Source organism: Ambystoma mexicanum, chromosome 2q (genome assembly GCF_040938575.1).
Source record: "Ambystoma mexicanum isolate Mex_15411 chromosome 2q, UKY_AmexF1_1, whole genome shotgun sequence".
Taxonomy (NCBI): domain Eukaryota; kingdom Metazoa; phylum Chordata; class Amphibia; order Caudata; family Ambystomatidae; genus Ambystoma; species Ambystoma mexicanum.
In genome coordinates, this window is record NC_090924.1 from 195,519,220 (window position 1) to 195,534,887 (window position 15,668).

General features: G+C 43.6%; 1 protein-coding gene and 1 long non-coding RNA gene across 3 annotated transcripts in view; both read right to left on the bottom strand.

The window, feature by feature from the left end:
* Positions 1-15,668, bottom strand: part of ABCC1 (ATP binding cassette subfamily C member 1 (ABCC1 blood group)) — a 2,255,476-nt gene that overhangs the window by 1,811,413 nt on the left and 428,395 nt on the right. The gene's annotated exons all lie outside the window — the stretch shown is intronic.
* On the bottom strand, positions 1,258-3,055 carry LOC138569276 (uncharacterized). The gene is made up of 3 exons (XR_011303197.1): positions 2,903-3,055; positions 2,728-2,806; positions 1,258-2,614 (listed from the first exon to the last, which is right to left on the bottom strand). It is a non-coding gene; the product is annotated as an uncharacterized lncRNA (long non-coding RNA).

Genomic DNA, 15,668 nt, shown 5'->3' on the forward strand with positions numbered 1-15,668 from the left:
ATTTATAGTGACGGTGATACTTGAGAAGACTATGTGGGGTTTGGGATTTCTAATTCCAATTGATTAAGCTTCACATCAATATTGAGATCCAATGCATAGGGAACAATAGGAAACATGGCACTAGAAGTATTGCATTCAGAATAAAATGGTATTAGAATGGAATAGTACCGTAAGCAATAATATGCATTCATGTTAAGTAACAAAGTGTGGAAATGAACAGTATAATTTATTTGTACCAAATTTTAAAACGATGGAATGTGAAATGGTTTGTATACTTGCTAGCATATCAGGAAGTAAATTTCATTAACTGGGTATTACTAACAATGAATGAATTAGTATAAGAGACATACACAAGTGCAATGAAACAAACAAATACTGAGGAATTGCCCAGATTTCAGATTGATTAAAAATAATTTACACAAAGTAAAACAATAACATTTAGAGAAAGACAGTTTTAGAGCTCTACGGGAAAGTTTTTATTTTTAGGACTACAAAAATGGCACTGAAGAGGTCACTTAATTTTTCCTGCAATGCAGTTCTGGAAGAATATCCTAAAAAGAATGCCAACCAAGGCAATTTTTCAATCTATTTCCCTGTGAGAAGAGTTGGAACACATGAACTTGAGACAAGTAGTCCTTCTATAACTAGTTTAATGATCTTTTGATGAGCAGTTTAGATTTGAGATTGGGAGACATTCAAGATTTGTTCTCTTTTACAATAGGGAGAAAAGAAAACGTCAGTTTCCGAACCTAAGATAATTCAATATCTTTATGCTCTATATGAAGGAACAACTCAATTTTCAACATCAAGGTAATACGTTTAAATTATACAATCATTTGGAAAAGTATATTACTATATCTCATCAGTAACGCATTACAACCCTACAGTTCACAAATGTTACCTTCCAATTGGAACCCATATCTTTGAGAACAGCAATTTATTGGAGACATTTAGCCTTCAATATCAAGCATTGGGTGAGTTCATTTGTTAAAGCGATATAAAGGCACAGATTTATAAGAAGATATGTTAGGTATTTAATGAAGCATTCTATAGGTTTACAGAATTAATGGTATGAAGTTGCTTGGATTCAGCACCTGAAGAAGAAATGTTATTTCAAAACAGACAGACATAACTAGATTGATCATCAACATACACAAATATCTAGATTACACAAAATCAGTTGTATAACTGAGGATTTTGCATAGAAGCGTATTCTTTTATTAAAAAATAAAAACATGTAATATTGCAAGAGCATTATTTTATACGAAAATAATTAGAATCGCTGTAAAAAAAATATTATATAAATTGATGGTTAATATATTTGAGTGATTTTATTGAACAGAGAATTAATAGGTTTGACGAAAACAAGTTAAACTGATGATCATTTCCTTAGAAGAGTGCAAAGCTTTACCACCAGATGGTTTCAGAGGGACTTTTACAAAATCCCAACACGATGTCAAAGATGCCATGTAAGAACTGGTTAAATGGTTATGTAGCCAGAATCAGGAATACTAAATAGCTTTGAGAAATGCAGATAACCCAGATAACCCATGTAACACAGAATCCTCCTCACCAGCTCCCAAAATGCAAGTCTGTAATGAGTAACAAAAAGGTGATTTGAGTTCCTATGCTGTTTATTTTCTAAGTGGGAGCCTAAAAGACTTTGCCAAATGGTGGGAACTAAACAGCCCGGCTACCAGATAGCCATACAACAAGTTAAAACATCTTTTGGTGTCTGCCTTCATATGGTTAATAAAATAAAGAGCATTACACATCATCATGTTGCAAGCATGTCTGCGATTACGGTTTGCAGACACTGCCTTTCTCAAGCTTTCCTATAGATGCCATTCTTTGTGACGAGTTTATTATAGCTAACAATAAATGGCAGTTTAGTTTCTCATGGGCATGGCCCACAGCAGTCGGCTGTAGACGTCCAGCACTGATGCATTTATCGATTATTTTTCCAGCAATGCAAAGAGCCAAGATCTGTCCCCCTACTGTGAATTCCAAGACACAGATTAATGAGGGGTCTGTGCAGCAGATCAATAAATGTGAGGGGTGTTTGGAGCCCAACATATGGCTCTTGGGTTCAATATTAAAACAAATATGCACTCATTGCTACAGTGAAAGAAAAAAGCCCAGACTGACTACCCCTCTCTTCGGTCTGTCAAAGAACACAGGGAAGGGATGCACTAAAACCTGCTTAATAATAGAGCAGAAAACAAGACCTGTTGGTGACAAATTGTTTTAGACTGGATACTCAGTTAGAAAAGTAGAAATTTCTTTTAATATTTTGTTTAAAAAAGGTATTAATAAAAATAGACAGTTACAAATTACAACATGCATTCATCAACGTTTACATATCAATCCATAAATTGTATGAGTACAGGGTGCTACAATTAACATGTATTTTAGGCATAGTTGTCAATTTCAATATGCGAGACACCAGAAAAAACACCATTAGGTTTTCCTATAGTCGACATATGTTTCAGCCTCTTTAGAATACCAACGTGGTGAGCGCTGGTCAATGAAGTAATTGTACGGCCATCTTCAGGACGGTCTTGCTTATTGAGAAACTTAGTTTCTTGCCCCTTGAGCATGTGGAGTGTCACATCTAAAAACATAAATATACAAACATTACAATTAGAACCAGTCTACCTCAACCAGACTAATCCCAGGGTGATGGCCGGCTATACTAATATGCTGCGCCTAGAATAATGCACCCACCTGTAGTCGACAATGATGATTGAAGACCATGGAGTGGGGGCTTCTGGAACCGTTTTTGTGTGTGCCAGGAGCCGGAACCCTATTTACAGGGAACACAGAAGAGACACTAAATCGTCTGAAACACCATTAAGATGTTAAAAGAAGGAGTTGTAAGCCAAAACAGTTGGACACTTACGGATAGCACCTCTATGTAGGTAGGGGCCTCTGCGAAACAATTATTTCAGAAGAGGAAGAAAGAATGGATAGCTATATGAATTCAAGCTTTGTCCTGTAGTATTCATCTGTGGTAATGCCTATAAAATAGGACAAAACAAATAGGTAATTAACTATTTAGTTCAATATCTCATTTTGTCATTTCTTGTATAACGATTACAGCTGTAATTACAGCACTAAGTGGTATTCAGGGCTGCAGGTGACTGTCAGCGACATCAATTAGTGCACATATCTCAAAGTAGAAAGTGATGCTAATCTCCTAATTTTTTTTTTATAGCTGTGAAAAGGATGGAACAGCATGTTTAGATATGTATGTTAAAGCCACTGAAGACAAATTGGCTCATGTGCGGACTCCATGATAGTTATCTATGAGTTCGCCATGCGTATTTGCATTTTGTTGTGCCCAGGGAGCATATTTAGAACAACGTGTATATTTATATCTGGTGGTGGTCGGGGGCAACTATATACGCATGACAAAGCATTATCGAAAAATGCCCAAAATTTGGCAAGAGGCGCCGCCACAGGGCTAAGTGTGCTGGGTGCTGTGACCGGACGCTGTCAACGTTCTATAACCTCAGTGCAATGCTCTGCACTTCGGGTTAAAAAGTGACCCTATGTACTATATCTATATCGGCATGGTTTCTATGTCACCACTTCTGGTTTTCTGTATTTGTTGTTCTATGTCTCAAAATTTCTACAAAACAGGGGGAGACTTGACTTACCAAACATCTAATGCCTGTTGGTATAGTCCATGTGTTCCGCGCTGAAGTCGCTCGGTCCGCGCTGAAGTCGCTAGAAACACTGAAAGGGGGGGGGGGGGGTGGCCATTTATGTATCAGGTGATTTTGGAAGCGGAGCCGTGAAAAACACGTGACCGCTAATCCGCCGAACGCCTGGAAGGAAGGAAACGTCCGTCTTGAGGACGTAAAAACCATGTGTTACTAATCTCAGGGTGCTGATGATCTTTACTGGGAAAGTTTAACACAAATTGCGCGTTTTACTTAGATCGGTAATGTTTTAAGACAGTCATTTCGAGGCTTACATTGACGCTTCTAAGTCTGTTTAAAGCCAATTTGCATTGTGACAATTATCACATATTAAGCCAATTTTATTATGTTGCATCAATATTCTTGGACGTAGTCGAATAAAAGAGGACATACAGATGTGTTGTCTTGATTCTAAAATTGATACAACTCCATTATTGAAAATGGAAATTCATGAATCTGTGTAGAATCTCTATAAATCAGAGGGAGAATAACCCAAAATAACTGATGCATAATGGTGACAGGACGGGGTAAAAGTCCATTAACAACGACTAGATTTAAGGTTGTGAGAAGGAGTGCTTGTCTTTAAAGAAATGAACTCCATTCTACGCTATATTTAGCCCATATTTCACCGTCTTCAGATTGTATATCCATTTTTGCTCGCATCTTGTCAATGTTTGATCTCGGTTCCCTTTTCTAGGGGATGGTTTGATGACTTGAATGACACACCATACTAAGTTGGTGCACTTGTGTTTTTTCTGCCTAAAATACATGTTAATTGTAGCACCCTTTACACATACAATTTATGGATTGATATGTAACCGTTGATGAATGCATGTTGTAATTTGTAACTGTTTTTATTAACACCTTTTTTAAACAAAGAACATATTAAAAGCAATTTCTACTTTTGTAACTAAGTATCCAGTCTAAAACAATTTGTCACCCAACAGGTGTTGTTTTCTGCTCTATTATTAAGCAGGTTTTAGTGCATCCCTTCCCTCTGTTCTTTGACAGACCGAAGAGAGAGGGGTAGTCAGTCTGGGCTTTTTTCTTTCTCTTTAGAATCTCCCTTCCTCCAGCTCTGACCCAACAACAAAAAACATTGGGAGTACCCATCTTTATAATTATCTCATTACTACATTGCCATCCCTTTTAGCTACTGCAACTTTAAGCATTTTCTTGGTCCAATCTGGATTGTAACCAAGTATTTATTACTTGGAATGAGGGGTAAAGTATAAAGTAACCTGTAATTCAACAATTATAGTGAAACATAATTTGTACAGTATAAAGAGTTTTATTTTAGCCCTCCTGTTGCCTGAGCTGTCCATGGATACACTTTTACAATTTGTGTGCACTGCAACACCCTTTTATCTGTCTACCTGCACCACTATCCTCTGACTGTTGGTTTTTGATAGGGTCAGCAGTCAAATACCATTGATATGATATATGATATGATTGTGATATGATTATTTATATAGCGTCTATACACAAAAGTGTTTCAAAGCGCTTCAAGGAGGGAGGGAACATAGGAAAATACAGTACATTCAGTTAAAGTCCTTGAAGCAATACAGAATGTGAAACAGCAACTATCGTAATAGGCCTGTCAACATTTCTGATAGTGCAAGTGCAAAAAACAAGTAAGGCAGGCGGTAATGGAAGAGGAGAACAAAGCAAGCAGTAACATTACTACGTCTGACGACAATTTACGCAGTGCAGGAGGAATACAAGAGGAGGGTTAGGAGGGGGGCAGGAGGGATAGAGGGGAGAGGAGGAACAGGACACGCTGCTGAGCAAATTTTATCAGAGAAATTTAAAAGCAGGGGAGGGGGAATGGAGAACAAAAGGGTAGGAGGGGAGACAGACAAGCTACTATCAACGGTTGAGGATCAGAGGATAGGAGTAAGTGATAGGAGGGGAAAGACATCGAGGGAGTGTCTAGGTCCCCAGAGGAGGGGGGAGATGCAGACAAGAGAGTAGGAAGTTGAGTGGGAAGTAGAAGATGGTGGGTTTGAGGTACCCAGCACATAGAACAGGGGAAGCACCTCAGGGTAAGCACCTCAAGAAGCGCGAGTAGGGTCAGCGCGGAGCAGGGGGCGGAGGGTCACGTAAGGTGTGGTGGCAGGGACAGACGTGGAAATGTAATTGGTATTGCTAGGCCGTAACGGGACCAAGTCTCGGCAGAGGCGGGCACGCTTACAAACTTAAAGGATTGAAATGAGAAGGGTGGCAGACGACCAGAGGGGAGAGGCAAAAGGGGGGGGGGGGTAGATGGATCAGAACAGGTGTACAGGCACGAGTTATATAGAGGTAGCAATTCAAGGTAAGTTAAAGACAGTGAATGCAAACAGTGGAAACATGCATAGATAATGGACCAAACATTTGTAGTGCGTTCTATTGCAACAATATAGTCTGTCCTGTGATATTCTTCCATTATGCACACTGCTCTGGATTCCATCCTACACCAAGACCAGCACTTTTAAAGCGTGCCATTTCAGCTTTGCTGCCTCTTATATCCCAGGTGCTTTGCAGAAGTTCCTATTTAGGCCATCTTTATTTCAAATAAATTGATTTGTATTGCATGCATCACTAAACCATGTTCATAGCTAAAATGTCCACAACTAGGTGCGCCAAGACATCCAAGCCCCATGAAGAGCGATCAGTACGAAATGTGCCTTTGCAGACTCCTGCAAAATCTAAAACAAAAGGAAAAGGGCCATCAACTCTGGCAATCCTTTTCATGAAACTAAAAGCAGCAACAATCAAACTATGACAAGATAATTAATGACTTTGCTATGATGTCACGAGAAATGGCCAACATCAAGAGGAGGATTTCGTATGCCGAGATTACTATAGCTTCTTACACTAAAGCACTGGCAGCGGATAAGTGTTGTATTGCCAAGATTCAGCACCTATGCAAGTCACTTATGCAAGCACCTATGCAGAGACTCCACTGTCTTGGAAGCATTCTTTGTGTGAAGGGAGTGCGACTTGAGACTATATGGGGCTATGTGCTTCCAGGGGCTGGCCAGAACGAAGGACAGAGGATAGATTTGTGGTAGAGCTGCAGCAAGCAGGTGGAGTGTTGTCAGGTGTGCAGATTCGGGGCCGCAACCAAGGAGCTAAGTCAATTCTGCTCAACCATCCAGGGTTGTGCGGGGCAAGACCCAAGCAGAGCCGGGACTCCAGAGTGAAGGGTGAAAAGGGTCTGGCACACATGGAGCCTTTGTATGACATACATTAATCACCATAATCATATTTCTGATAATTGTATTTGCTTATGCTGGGCCTACAGTCCGACATCTAGTGGAAATCGTGGAGTATTGCATATTTTTTTCGAATATCGAAAGGCACTTCGACATGCGTGTGACTAACACTATCCCCAATGCGACGTGTAGTGCACCCATGCTCACGTGTCGAGGTCGCACTAGTTATTTTCAGCCGTGAGAGGGCCTTATAGTCTACGTGAGTTGAGTACAGAAGACAGAAGGTGTAAGAAGTGTATGTTCCTTCTACTCCAAGAGGTGAGGAAGGGTGGAAGCATGTGAATCTAAGCCAATACTATCAATAGAAATACGAATACAGTGAGTAATGTAAGTCTTCTGATGCTTGTGGATCTGCTTAGAGTCACATGCTGTGCATAAGCAAGCAATACCCAGAGATGGTGGTGGGATGTGCGAAGGAACAGTAGCAAATAGATGTCTTAGCACTGCTTGTCCCACCTGAGAATCAGACCTAGAGTGTGCGTCTAGGCAGTAGTGTTGTGTAAAAGTGAGTACAGAACTCCAGGTTGATGCTTTGCAAATGGAATCTAGAGGAACATTTGCAATAATTGCTATGGTAGCCCCTGTGCCCAGAGTCGAGTGAGCTCTAGGCGTTAAGGGTAGATCTTTCTTGGCAAGAGTAACAGTGCGATGCAGTTCACGACCCACATGGAAATAGCCAATTTAGAGCTCTACCTCCACCAGCTTCCACAGAAACGAAAAACATTTTTCTTAGTGGCTTTGTTTTTTCCAGATAGTAAATCACTGCTCTCCTTACATCTAGTGTGTGGAGGCTCCTTTCTGCCACATTAGTGGGTTTTGGAAGAAGGTGGGCAGTTTAATGAACTGGTTCACATGGAACTTTGAGATAAATTTGGGCACAAAGCGTGGATGTGGGCGCACAACCAGCTTGTCCTTGTGAATCATATAAAAAGGGTCCTGAACTAAAAGGGCCTGCAGTTCACCAACTCTCCTCTTAGAGGTAATGGCCACTAGGAAGGCAGTCTTGTAGGTAAGTGTCTTAAGGCTAGCCTTATGCAATGGTTCAAAGGGAGGTCCCATTAGTCTGGTAAGGACAATATTCAGGTCCCACCCGGGAGCTGGGTTGGAGATAGGGGGATGACGTCTCTTTACCCCACCCCTCACTCATAAAGGCTTTAATGACAGGAATCTTCCAACACAAAACCTTGCTCTTGGACGTGGTGTACGCCGAAAGAGCATCTAAGTGGACCTTTAGAGAATTGAAAACAAGTCCTGAATCTAACAGGTGAATTAGGTAAAGGACGATGCCTTTAGGAGAGCAATAAATAGGATTGACGCCCTCAGTATTATAGCAGGTAACAAAGGGCTTCCGTTTACTGGTGTAGCAATGTCTGGTGGGAGGTTTCCGTGCCTCCCTGAGTATGTCCAAGCATCTCTGAGGAAGTGGAAGGTGTCCAAACTCTGACTTCAGGAGCCAGGCTGCCAAGCTGAGTGTTTGGGGGCATGGATGTAGTGTCACTCCCTGATCTTGGGACAGCATGTTGGGACAGGCATGGCAGCTTCCTGGGAGGGGAGACAGACAAGGCCATGAGATGGGAGAAACAAGGCTTGCAGGCTCACATAGGGGCCACCAGGATCATCATGACTCGTGCACTATTCTGTTGAAAAGGGGAATCAGGGGAAAAGCCAAGGTAAATCTCCAAGACCATGTTATGCAAAGACTGTTCCCCTCAGAGTGGTTCTGTGGGTATCTGGAGGGGTAGCCTGGGCGTTTTCCAGAGTGGCGAACATGTTGATCTCTGGGAAACCCCATTCTGCAAAGACCTTGAGTAAAATGTCATCTTGTAGCCGCCACTCGTGCTCCATGGGTAGGGGGAATTCTCTGCTGAGTATGTCTGCCAGAAGATTGAGTTCCCCTGGAACATGTTGAGAGGAGGAACATATTGTGTTTGAGTGCCCACTTCCAGATGCTCTACGACAGTCTGGCTAGCCCCAGCGAGTGAGTGCCCCCCCTGTTTGTTCAGGTAGTACATGCCTGTGGTGCTGTCTGTGAGGCTCAGAACTGTCTTCTCCTGTAGGTGTGCCTGGAAAGCCTTCATGGCCTTGAGAACTACTAACAGTTCCAACAGGTTGATGTGGTTGGACGCTACTGATGGGGACCATATGCTGTGTGCCATCTGTTGAAGGGAGTGAGAAGCCCCCCCCCCCCACACACACATGTACAGATGAGTCTGTGGTAAGAGTGGCTTCTACTGCTGGGGTGGTGAAGGAATTTTCCTTCAAAAGGTTTTCCCTTAACCACCACTCCAGAGACTGAACGAGGGTAGTCGAGAAACCACTAGATGGCCCCAATGGCCGCTGGCTTGACACCATTAGCTCGAGAGCCACTCTTGCATGGGGCACATGCACAGACAAGCGTGAGGAACTTGGAAGACGCAGGAAGCCAGCAGCCGCATGGCCTTGCATACTGTTACCCTATAACTAGCTACATATTAAGGAATATGTAACAGCATGTTTTGCACCCATCTTCTGTCCGAATCAGTGCCCCCAGAAATGGTTTGATTTGGCTGGGGGTCAAGCTGGATTTCTTCTCGTTGATAGAGAAACCTAGGTCAAAGAGAAGCCCCACTGTCTTCTGGGTGTTCGCTAGGCATATTCCACACAAATCCCTGTTACGAGCCAGTCGTCCAGGTAGGGATAAGACTGGGATGGACTGCCTACTCAGGTGAGCCGCCACTACCGCCAGTACCTCCGTGAACACCCTTGGGGCTGAGGCAATGCCAAAGGGGAGCAAAGGGGAGCACCTTGAACTGATAGTGGGTGTCCTCAATCATGAACCTGAGGTACTTTTTGTACGCTGGCAACATTGAAATATGAAAGTATACATATTTCAAATCCAATGTGGCCATGTAATCCCCCTACTGCAACAGTGGGTTTACCTCCAGAAGATTTGTCAACCTGAATTTTTGAGTTTTGACATACTTCGTAAGTCTAAAACATGGCACATGGTGGGATCCTTTTTGGGTATAAGGAGGTACACTGAATAAATACCCTGATTTACCTGTAGAAAAGGGATGACTTTGATAGCACCCTTTTTCCAGCAGGACCGGAATTTCTTCCAGCAGATGCGCAGGTGTTCTGGCGCCAGGAGTCTGCTTCTTGGTGGATGGTAGCTAGGCGGACGGAGGAACTCTATACAGTACCGGTGGGTGACGGTCTTTAGTACCCACTGATGTGATCCCCTCCTAATCATGGATGAATGACAGGTGACCATCGACCGGGGAAGCATGGGAGGGGATCAGTACCGACAAGTCACTTGGAGGCAGCCGGGAAGCCTCTGGAGCAGAGTTTCTACCTCTGCCTTTACCCCGACAAGAGCCTCTTTGTTGAAACTGAAAATTGCCAGGAGACTTGTCAGTAGGTCCCCCCCCCCCTCCACCGAGCCATACTGAACATGGGGTGAGCAGGAGGAGGATTGTGGTTAAAGGTTTTACCCAAGATCCGGCTGAGTTACTTTAATGTTTCGTGTTCCTTTTTCGACATTTCCAGGGCATCGTCGACCACCTTCCCAAACAGATTGTTTCCTCCACAGGCTTATTAAGGAGGCTTGTGTTTCAGGCTTGAATCCAGGTTTTCAACCAGGTGTGCCGCTTGAGCAGGGTTCCCTGGGCAAGGCGGCACCCTGCGGTTTCGGCAGAGTCCAGAGTGTTCTTCAGAATATTCTTGATAACCTGTCTGCCTTCAGCCACTACCGCCAGCAGACGTGATCCGGTAGGCTCTGGATCTTCCTGAAGGCCATCCTGTACTAGGTACCACTGAAAATCATAGCTCGCATGGCGCGCAGGGTTTGCAATTCTCGTGGAATAAGCTGCAGAGGCTAAGACACGCTTACCAAGGCCGTAAAGATTTACAATCCTTGTCTGGAGGGGATTCTGCTGAGGACAGTGGTACCCCTGCCCGCTTGCGAGTGGTGGTTACGACCAAAGAGTCTGGTGTGTCGTGGCCCCTAATGTCGAGGGGGATCAGAGGGGCCTGCACTAAACCTCTTTTCAACACTGGGATTAACTGCCTGTGTAAGGGAAGGGAAGTGTAAGGAAGGAGGGAATGGCTTGGCTAACATGAGCTTTCGCCTTGAGGATGTGCTCCAGGAAGTCCGAGTCAGGGGCGGCTTTGTGCCTAGCGATCTTAAAATGCTCAGCTGCCCTTTTTAGGAGGGAGTTAAACAGAATTTGGTCATCAACTGGTGACAAATCTCTTGGCAGAGGAGTAGTGGGAGCATCAGAGAGGACATCTGGGTCAGCGTTATGTGGTGGTGTGTGGTGGTGTAGGGTCGGTGGGGCTGCACAGAAGCAGTGAATCCCTATGTAAAACCTTAGAAAGAGGCTGGGAGGCCTCAGAATAGACCCACCACCCCCCGGGAAAAGGGAGCTTCCCTGAAGTCCTCGGCGGTCGAAATCGTAGGTGAAAGCTTCTTGCATAGCATCAGAAGCATTATGGACAACCTAGAGGATTTCGGTGTGTCTGTAGGCGCTGCCATGCCCGAGGATGCTACCGCCTCTTTCGGCATCCCATCGCCTTTGGATGGTAATGCGTTGGTGGTAGAAGTTTGAAGGGAAACACTTGTGTATTGGCACGTTATAAATGCCATGTCATGTCATAATAACCGCCCATTCCCGAAGAGGGTTTATGCCCATTCGCATACCACAGTTGCGTGGAGGGTGGCAAGCTACGAGGTTTGGAAGGCTCAGCCAAAGACTTGGAAGGGCCTATGGGCGTTGAGACCTTCTTTGACGATCTCGTCGAAGAAGCCTTGCGGGTTGTGCGTTTATGGACACGCGGTGTGGGGGTGCCCTTGTCGCCGGGGTGCAACCTCCCCATTGCAGTGCCGGCAGCATGCCTGTCAGGCCAAGGACGGACACATGGGAGCACGTAGCCTCCTCAGAAAGGTCGATTGCTACCAAACCGGAGCCATGGCTGCTGGTGGACTCCTCATCGTTCGAAGCGATGGAGCCCACAGATGAAAGATTCTCAGCCTGCATAGCAAAGGCCACCCACTGCTTACTTAGTGTGCCTGTCTATCAACGTTTTAGGCCGAAAGTTTACAGGCCTTACACGAGCGCCCATTATGGTCAGGAGGAAGACACCTGTTGGTGTTTCTCTGGGGAAATTTGCCATTACAGGACGGGCAGAATTTAAAGGGAGTCCTCTCCATAGTAGAGGTGAGCGGTAGCCAGACCAGGAGAAAAGGAAGAAGAGTGAAAGAAATACATTCTCAAAACGAAGAAGAAAACAGGGCCCCACTCTCCCTACTGTAAAGGCCGGGCCTGAAGGCCGAGGCCACGTAGTCAACAGTCGCCGAGCAGTCATGTATGGAGGCGTCAGCGAGCAGGAATCCAACGAAACTGCCGGCAACATGATGGTTGAAGATTGACTAAACCACTGCAGGCAGTGAGATTAGATAAACAATATAAAACTCTTACGAGCTCCGCATAAGCGACCAACTAGGTTGGCGGAAAAAACAATCTGTGGGGCCTCGACGCGCAAGGGATTTTGGGTACACTACAAGTCACGTTAGGGAAAGTATTACAGACACACCCATGTCGACGTCCCTTTCGATCTTTGAAAAAAAGATGCAATACTCTGCGATTACCACGACATGTTGGACTATATGCTAAGCAGATCCACAAGGAGCAGACATTTTTATACCCATAACCTGCAAGTTAAATTGAACATTTTGGCTTCCGATCCTTTCTTGCTTATCAGGAGCCACTGTTATGGAGGTTAGAAGCACTAAAATGCATAGAGGTCTTGCACTAACTGTACGGAAAGTAAGTGCTGTTGACAGAAGTCAGCAACTGACTGGTGATAGTGGAGGAGAATAGTAAAAAGATCAAAATAACCGCCTCAGACAGGCACTCAGCACCTAACCTCAGCAGCCATAGAGGTCCTCCGGTTGAGGTCTTTTGTTGGAACAAATGGAGCTATGATCTCCACTGAAACAAGTGAGACAGATGGCCAGATGGCAAGCAAGTCTCAATCTTGCCTAATGGTAGGTGTGGAAGGTAGTAGTTACTAAATTTTAACAAAGATCAATGGGGGTGCACCAATTTGGCCCGTAATCCTGCCTCCATTTCGATACCTCCCACACCTACATCCTTTAGTGATATATTTGGTGAATGTGAGGTGACGGGAGTTTGGAGGCATAGAATTCAATGCAACAAAATGGGCTGGCAGAGAGATTAGAAGTCACCATGCCACCATCAGGCATGGCTGATATTTAAAGATTTACACAACACCAGGCTAACACATACAATTACACCGCCCGCTGACCATCAGCTTTAATATTGGCTCAGAGCCTGACCCCCAAACTCATTACGGATCAGGGGCTATTTCAGTTACAGGGCATGCACGGAAAACTGTTAGATGGCCCTGGATTATAGGAAAAAATATGAAGGCCAAATAATAGCAGCTTAGAGAAAGTAAGCAGAGGGAACATCAGATGAAGATATTTTAGCTGAGTCTGAAACACTTATTAGTAATCTTTCCTCATTCTTCATGAGCAAACCGGCTAAAATTAAAAAGGGTGTACTTAAAAGCCCAGATGGTATGACTCGATGTCCAAATGTGAAAAAAAACTGCTGGTTTGCCTTGAGAGACACATTAGTGTGGATAAGCTTGCCCTTCATCAATGTAGATTTCATTACAAAAAGCTTATCCATAAAAAGAAAAAGGCATTTGTGAATGAACTTCGTGTCTAGGGTCCTATTCTTTGTAGGTTTAATGCACTTAAACATCTCTATACGGTCTGCCTTCATGGCAATGTGCCCCAATAGTACTGCTATATAAAAATGAGGGTAGAGAGTCTCTGACCAATTACATGCTGATTTTGCTCATCGATAACGAAGGAAAATTCTTTGCTAAAATAATCTGGTCTTATTTACAACCTGGGCAGAGGAAGACAATGCCATTAGTGATCTCCAGGCTCGTTTTCAAAAACAGAAAACTACCATGGACCAAAAGTTTCGATAGTTTTTAATACACAGAAATATATTTTAATTAAGAGGACGAAAATGTATGCTGTCTTTGTTTACCTCACAGCCTGGGCGGGTGTGTCTAGGAGAATACTTTGGAGGTTTTGAGAAAGAGGAATGTTCCATTCCATTTGATTTCTCTAATACAGGCCCTATATTTTAATAACAAAGCAGCAGTGAGGTATGGTTTGATGATGTAAATAGTTTCAATGGATTAAAGGGTGCAAGGCAAGGATGTGTCCTTGTCCCCTTCTCTTCTGCATTTATGGAAAGGAGATCATTGCAGCATTGATGAGTCTGCTTAGATTGCCCAAAAATGGGAACAGACAAGTAACCTGCACTGTTTTGAGCAGATGACGCGGTTCACCTGTCCACTTCCCCTCAAGGTCTAAAAAAATAATGTGGGCATCTTTGTAAACAAATTTGACAAACTAAAGCTTAACCTGAATATAGCGAAATGAAGGTGCTGGCTTTTAGACATCAGTTTTTAAATATTGTAAAAAAGATATTTCTTTGGCCAGAAATAAGGTTGAATGAAAATGGTTCCTGGGCCACGCACTTGGCTAGGGCCTCTGGTGCTCTGGGAAAACAAACTGGTGCACACAGGAACTTTTTTTATAAGGCATGGCGGAGGTGCTTTTAACCCTGCCCTAGAAGTATACTGCAGGCAAGCTATTCCAGCATCACTTTATGGTGCAAGTCTGTGGACATGCGAACGTCGCTAATCGGGTAAATATTGAAAATAAACATAAGCCTTACATCTCCTGATTTTACCCAGGGGGGTATTTGTACACCTTGCGCTGTTCGTGTGTGAATAATTTTGTACACTTTGGATGAAGCAGAGCTTTAGATGAATTCAGCTAGTATTGCAAGGATAGCCCCCAAAGAAGCTAAAGAGCAAATCTAATGTTGCTTCAAGGAGGAGAATGATAGCATCAGGCCCTTGTTATTTGTCTTTTAAGTTGGATTTTGGACCTGAGGAGTACTGCAATACTATTGGATCATTGTATGCAAGAGCACTGTACATTAGTTTCAGAATGGGCACTCTACATATTGCAAGTGTTACGAAGTCATGGACCCCAGGGGGGGGAGTCAGGTTTGTGCCCCCTGTGTGGCATGGGTGCAGAGACATGTGTACACTTTGTTATCATGCGATGTGCTGAAATCGATGAAGATATTTGAGACCGCTGCTGAGACATGCAGGCATCCGTACCTTACAGGCTTCATTGGAATTTTGTAAAAGCACTGCAGATTGTTCAAGAGATACCTGTGTAGCCCAATATGTTCACAGGGCCTGACTATGCCAAAGAAAAGTGTATTGGGGCAATTGACAGTACATCAAACTTATGTCCCTAGGCCGGAAGAAGGACAAAGAATAGCATTAGGGCTGGAAGTATACATTCCCTATACTCACTTGTATCTCCTTATCTACCAGGGTTGTGCTTTAGCATATTTTGCATGGCTTTGCTTTTAACTTGATTTAGGTATTTCGGTTTTATCTTATGATTGTATGATACCGTTTATGGCTTTTGATTGCCAAATAAAGTTGATTGATTATAATTTACATCAGAGCTGGCAAAGAATAAAACACCTTCGTCTGCAGGGTTTTTGTGTTCCAGCAGCATTCAAGAATGCACGTGACCTTTGAACTGGTTCGGTGCAACTGCAGAGCTGGTTCTGGAGACAGGTTA